The sequence below is a fragment of the Abramis brama genome, assembly GCF_963993115.1.
Source record: "Abramis brama genome assembly, chromosome: 5".
NCBI lineage: Eukaryota > Metazoa > Chordata > Actinopteri > Cypriniformes > Leuciscidae > Abramis > Abramis brama.
This window is the reverse complement of record NC_139967.1, coordinates 21,839,050-21,845,854: the sequence shown is the minus strand read 5'-3', so window position 1 is coordinate 21,845,854 and position 6,805 is coordinate 21,839,050. Positions and strand designations below refer to the sequence as shown.

At 36.2% G+C, this 6,805-nt stretch overlaps 1 long non-coding RNA gene across 1 annotated transcript; it reads left to right on the top strand.

Annotated features, from left to right (window-relative positions):
• The first annotated feature begins 994 nt into the window (after positions 1–994).
• LOC311083576 lies at positions 995–1,825 on the top strand. The gene is made up of 3 exons (XR_014606321.1): positions 995–1,089; positions 1,225–1,320; positions 1,426–1,825. It is a non-coding gene; the product is annotated as an uncharacterized lncRNA (long non-coding RNA).
• Positions 1,826–6,805: the final 4,980 nt, after the last annotated feature.

The window sequence follows — 6,805 nt, the reverse complement described above, 5'->3', positions numbered from 1 at the left end:
AGAATAAATCATTTTGTGTGTCTTTGAGGTCCTTCAGCAACTTCTATGTAACATCTGTATTGTTTGCTCAAGAGATGCCCAAATTCCTTTAAACATCATTGTTGCAGTGGCCTCATTCTTCACAAAAACAGCATACGGTATTTCTTTATTTGTTTCTCTGGTCTTTTGTGTGAATGTGTATTTCAGAGGGAGACAACCTGATTTTGTTGTGACAGTTTTTTTTAATTTCTGTCCAAATAGACTCCAGAGATGCCCTACCATTCTCTTGGGATATTTGTTTTTACTGCGGTTTGTTATGCAGATCTTTCAACATCAGTGCTAATTTCTAGTTACAGCACTTGTGAGCTGTTAGGAAACCATCCATTATATTTCTTCCTTGTTCTTTCTGGGTTTTTTTTTTTTTTTTCAGTTTCTGTCTCGTTTTCATTCTTGTCCTCTTCATCTCCTTTACAAGCCTCACAGTAAAAATAAATAAAAATAAAATAAAAACCTGGACCAACACACTTTGTTAAATTGTTTTAACAAAGCTATAGCTATCTATCAAGGGAGCTCCAGTAAGCACACGTTTACGTCTCCAAAGTGGATTTACATAAACCATATACATCTTAAAGACGCTCATTTTAAATGTCTATTTACTTCTAAAAGTATTTAGATGAGCACATCACAACATGAAATAGACATCTGAGTGGTGAATGTGTGCTATTATGTAAGATAATTCACTGTTGTCAACACTGCTTAGATAAATGATCTGTAATGAAGGTAAATAAACAAATCTATAAAGTAAACATAACTTTACGTTACATACATAACGTTATATATTTTATTTGTACTGTTGATAAATTGAGGAACATTTATGTTGGATAAAAAGTGAGTAACACATCAGCAACAACCTCAACACGTAAATGTAGTATTGAGCTCATAAATCACAGAGGTAACGTGAATCTTGTCTGGATGTTACAGGGACAGATGAACACGTGTGTTTATTGAGTTCATAAATCACAGAGGTAACGTGAATCTTGTCTGGATGTTACAGGGACAGATGAACAGATGTGTGTTTATCCGGTGGAGAGTGGCTGAAGAAGGCTTTGAGTGAGTATACTACAGAAAGGAATAACAAAATCTATTTAAATTGTTGTTAAGTTGTAGTATATTTTAATTATTGTAATTTCAAACAGAGCTATTACAACACTTTTCTGATTCTTGATTTCTGTGACTTTGCTGCAGATCTTTTGTAGTGGAGCAGGATCTGCAAAGGAAGATGATGGCTGCATTTGTGGGGGGGGGGGAAAGGGTATTTTAGGGATCTTACTAAAATATAAAGTAAGATAATGTTGTTACTTTGTTACTTTTGTACTTCTAATACAATCAAATGACATTGTGCTGTTAAAATGACTACTTTTGCACTATGTTTGTGTATTTTTGTAGGATCTGAAATGTCAGCAGACTGGTGTGAGCACTGAGGATGAGGAGCCCAGAGCTGAATCCTGGAAACGGTGCCATGGATGAGACCCTCCATCACTCCACTGGCCCTTATTGCCTCAGATTGTGAAGCACAGCGCAGCAGGCAACAACTTCAGGCACAAAGGCACGGCTCACCTGCTTCATCAGAATAAAGCTGAAGAATGAGAACCGCTGTGTTTAGATGGCAGTAGGATGTGGGGTTCAGCGCCTGTAAATACATGCTTGTAGTTTGAATAAAGTTTCATGTGTTGTTGACTTGTATATGCATTTGTTTATTGATGGTTACTTTTATTTGTTCTTTTACTAATTTATTCATGTTTCTTATTGTTGTCAGTAAATAAAATATAATTATTTAATTAATGCATTAATTCATTGCTTGACTGACAGTGTATTCATGCATAGCTATGCCATATGACAAAACAAATTACATTTTGCTTGTTTTATTAAATTATATAATTTTCAGTAAAACAAAGGTAATATAATTAAAGGTATAGAGGAGGATTTTCCCAAATTTTAGAAAAGAACCGCCCTCTCCACTTTTTGAAAAAATGCACATGCGCAACACTCTACCTGCTCCCGAGAGGGAACGCCTATTAAACGTGTGCACGAGAGAGCATGCACGAGCTAATCATAGCTTACATTAACTTTTACTAGCAGTGATTTTAAATGGATTTCTCCAAATAGCATGCCAAACTTTACCTGTCAAGTAGAAACTTCGCGACTGAGGCATCAGTGGGAAGCCCAACCTGTGTTTTGAGCGCACGCCATCGTGTGAATCGTGTGCACGAGCACGTACGACGGCCTTACATAAACATATTACCAGAATGATTGACACTTAGGAGGACCAATAGTCTTGATGATCCACCCGGAAAAAGAAAATCCTCCGCTATACCTTTAAGTATTGGCCAGCATTTATCATTATTATTGTGTGTACGTTTTGGGTTGGGCTAGCAATACAATTTGTTCTGGGGTAATATACAATTTTAAGCAGTGATACTTACATTTTTCGAGTATAAAATATTCATATTCAAGAGATGACGATTTTGGGTTTTCGTAATAAAAATAATATTGTTAAGGATAAAACCTCCCTCTCTTCCTACATCATACAGAATATACTACTGCTGAAATGTATTTATTCAGCAAGGATACATTAAATTAATGGGGTTTTTTTAGGTTTTTTTACTGTAAATACATTTATACATATTCCAGAATTTCCAGGTACTTGTTTTGTTTTTGTTAAATGAATTTGTTACCCAAACAAATAATAAATCAATACAGCAATACCAAATAAGGGCAAAATAATAACAAAGATTTATTAATTTGTCACTAATATGAAACCCTTTAAAAAATAAAAAAATAAAAAAATAAGTCCAAATAACAGTCGTTGTATCAGTGTAAAATAAAGAGGGGAAAATATTGTTTTGTTCAGTTGTATAAAATATATTTCACTCCTTGTACAATTCAGTATGCAATAGCCCTCGATTTCAGAATTATTTGTCTCTGGGTAGGCTATTCTAAATTATCACCCAAAAAGTATTAAACCTTTTCTACACCTTTCAATGATACAAGATACAAGATAACTATGGAGTTAATATTGTGCCATAATTAAACAAACAAATCCAGCATTTTGCAAACAAACTCGATCTGCTTTGCAAAGGAAAACTCGACTCGCAAACAAACAGAAAGCAATATGCAAGTAAATTTGAGCAAAAATGCAGTGGAGTAACAAATATGTATTGTGTTTTACGAATATATATAAATAAGCCTATAATATTTCACAAATAAATACAACCCATCCTACAAATTGCATGTAACCTTTGAACAAATACCAAATCTAGTGCATACACATGCATATCTGTCTGTTATGATTGTGAGACACTTGGCTTTTTATGAGATCTCTCGGTTCGATTTTCTCACAAATATGTCCAGGCAGATTTTCTCACAAATGCAGATGAGCAACTTCCTCTTCTAAAACAGTAGATGGCGCTAAGATAGGGGATTAATTTAGCGCTGGTCTCCAGGGAGAAGCACTGATTTGAATCTTGCCTTTACCAGAGCTGAGGAAAATTACCGGTGAACAGTTGTGTTTATGTCTTACTTTATCTATAATTAACCTTTTTAAGGTTTTCTTTTGCAAAATGTTTATTACATATCTAGACAGAAATCCGGTGTTCACTTACGTTCCATCCAAGGAAATGATGAAGCAATGGAAAATGATCACTTACGGCACGAACAGAACAGTACGGAGCCCGGGAAGTCACCTGTGGGAGAAAAAAAAAACAATCCGTGGCGATGGTTTTGCAATCCATCCGCTCAGTTTATAAACCGTACTCACGAATTCTCAAACTGTTCCTTTAATAAATCGTGCCCACGGATTAATAAACCGTACCCACGAGTTTCTAATCCGTGCTCTCAGATTTGTAAACCGTGCCTTCAGTTTTTGCAATCTGTCCCCACAAATTCATAAACCATGCCTACGCTTTCGCAGTCCGTTCCCACGGTTTTGTAAACTGTAGTCAGCTATGTATACATGTAAATGTGACAGGGTGAAATTTTATCTACCCATTTACCCATCACACTAACTCTTAAAGATAATTTTCAATGTGTAATTTCTCCTATCCGCTAAGATTCACTTTTTTTCTTTTGTCCACAGATACATTTGGCAACGGCTTAAATTGTGAAATTCAATTCTCGCCTTTATAATAAGATGTGCTCCACATTTTTCACTGTGCTTTCCTGTAATTTTGCACTGTCAGACAAGCTTGACAGACTTTTATGTAGGGCAGTTTCTGGACATGGAAGAGCCAAGAGCATTGTCTTCAGCATGCAACGGCCATGATAGAGACCCACTTGGGAGGCTTAACTTGCCTCCAGCTTTGATTCTTGTCAGGGGTAAAAGGTATTGAACAGGAGAGAGAAAACAGAGAAAGTAAGAGCTTGAGGGAGGAAAAAACAAGAAAGACTCAAAGAAAGAGAGAGAGAGCAGAAATACACTGGGTTATAACAGAATGACCGTTTGCTCTTTGCAGGGTTCCCGCGGGGTCTTAAAAAGTCTAAAATTCTGAACTTTAAATTTAAGGCCTTAAAACGTCTTAAAAACGGCCAGATTTTCATCCGCGGTCTTAAATTTCATTTATTCAGGTCAGGTCTTAAAAAGGTTTTACCCTCGTTCATTTCCAGAAACGCTGGCCGCAGAAAGTTATTACAAAGTAGCAAAAAAGTATCGAGTCGTAGCCTACAAAGCGGAGCTCAGGGGTCTCCAACACGTCGCTCGCGACCTCCAGTAGCTCGTGGCCTGATTTGAGGGAGCTCGCCAACAGGCCGTTCACATATCGCGTCTTTTGCACGCTCAAGTTCGTTCTCATAATTGAAGCGACGCGCTTGTTTTTTTCCAGGCGCAGCGAGATAAAAAAAATATCAACTCTTCAGAATGCCGCAAACGCACCGCAGGTCATGTGACAAGAACCAACCAATCAGCTTCGCTCTTTCCGTAACAGCATTGAAAGCTCAGTCAACAGGAAGGATGGGGGTGCACCCAAACACTACGGGTGTTTTTCTCTTCTCCGTAAATAAATCTTGTAGTAGAGCTACAGCAAGCGTTTTTCGGTCGTGGAAATCCATTAGCCACTAAAACTTTTTTGTCATTGTGGAGAGCACAGTGCATGGTTGCATAGCAACGACAGACGGGAAAATCGGACCAAATTTTACTATTAATAATAAAAGATAAGCTAAAGTGCATTGTAAATGTCAGTCATTTATCTTTTTTTCACTCATTCTTTTTATTAAAAAAATTATTTAAAGTCTGAAATATGTGAGTTTTTGTCAAAACTTTATCTGAACTTGTACATGTTAGTATATAACATGTTGCAAGACACTTTTAAAATCTGGCTATCATTTTTAATGGTATTATTTTAATGTTTATGTAAACAAAAAGTGCATATTGATGCAAATTTGATTTGTTATTTGCTGGTTTTCGACATTAAAACTTGGTGAATTGATTTCAGTATTAGTACTTTTTGAACAGGATTCTGTGATAACGTGATAATTTTTGTCACTATAATCATGAAATGAAATGTTCGTGCCATTTCATCTCTAGTTATGATCAACTATGATCTGTTTTTTATGAACTATGATGTGTTTTTTACAGTATAATATGCAAAGTACAATTTTCTATAAAAAAATGTATATCTGATTCTGTTCTTTTCTCTGACACACGTTGTTGGGTGTGGAAGGTTACTAATTTGATTGCTTTATCTGTAAATTAAATTAATGCTTTTTCAATTACTGAATTCATTAAAATAAAATGAATTCTTTGATTTGAATATTTTTTTGGCAATGCGTCGTTTAGGTCTTAAATTTCAATCTTTATGGTCTTAAAATGTCTTAAAAAGGTCTTACTTTTGACTTACTGAAACCTGCAAGAACCCTGTCTTTGGTCAATGAGGCAACCTGCTACCCAAGCACTGAAATGTCACAGAAGTCATGTAACATCCGTGATAAGAGCTCAAACTTCAATAGCTCAAACAATGAGGATTAATCTGATGGTGTGAAGAAACAACTGCTGAACACCCTGTGTGAAGAAGGAAGATGACACTTCCTGTTGTCTAACTGAATCCAGAGGATCATTTTATAATGCTGTTCATTTTATAATGCGGCGCTGCGCTTCTCGTCCGGTGTGCGACCCCCTTTAGCCTTCTACTCTTTGGCCGGCTCGCAAACCCAAACTAGTGTGTGCGGCGTTCCTGTTGTTTTGTTTCCGGTCTAGCTAGATCCGGTGTGGTGTTGTAGTTTTTCTAACGTTACTAGTTGTTGGGAGAAACAGAATGTGAAAAAAACGACAAAGTTTGCTAGGCCAAAAAGAACGTTAATCTCGCGCTAAAAAAATTGACGCCGTTAAAATGGGTTTGCGATAACGCCGTTAATAATAACGCGTTTAACAGCACTAATATATATATATATATATATATATATATATATATATATATGGGAGACCGGGTATGGTTGTAACACGGGGAGAGTTGTAACACCACCATTTCCACCACTTGGGGATAAGATAGGAGTGATGTGATGTGATCATTTCAATATTTACCTATGGCCTCCCTGATACCGCATGGTGGTTGTCAAGTCTGGAAACCGACACATTCTGAATTTATAGAGAAAAAAATTATTTTGAGGTAAGAAAGTACATTTTTTGACCAAGACTATTTTTTGTCTAGTATCTAAACTATTGCAGATAAAATAGTTTGACTTATATTAGATTAAAATGTAGTTTCTTAGGCAACATATGATGCAGTTTTCCCCTTCTAATTTCAAACCAGTATGCTAATACAGCTAGCTAAACAGT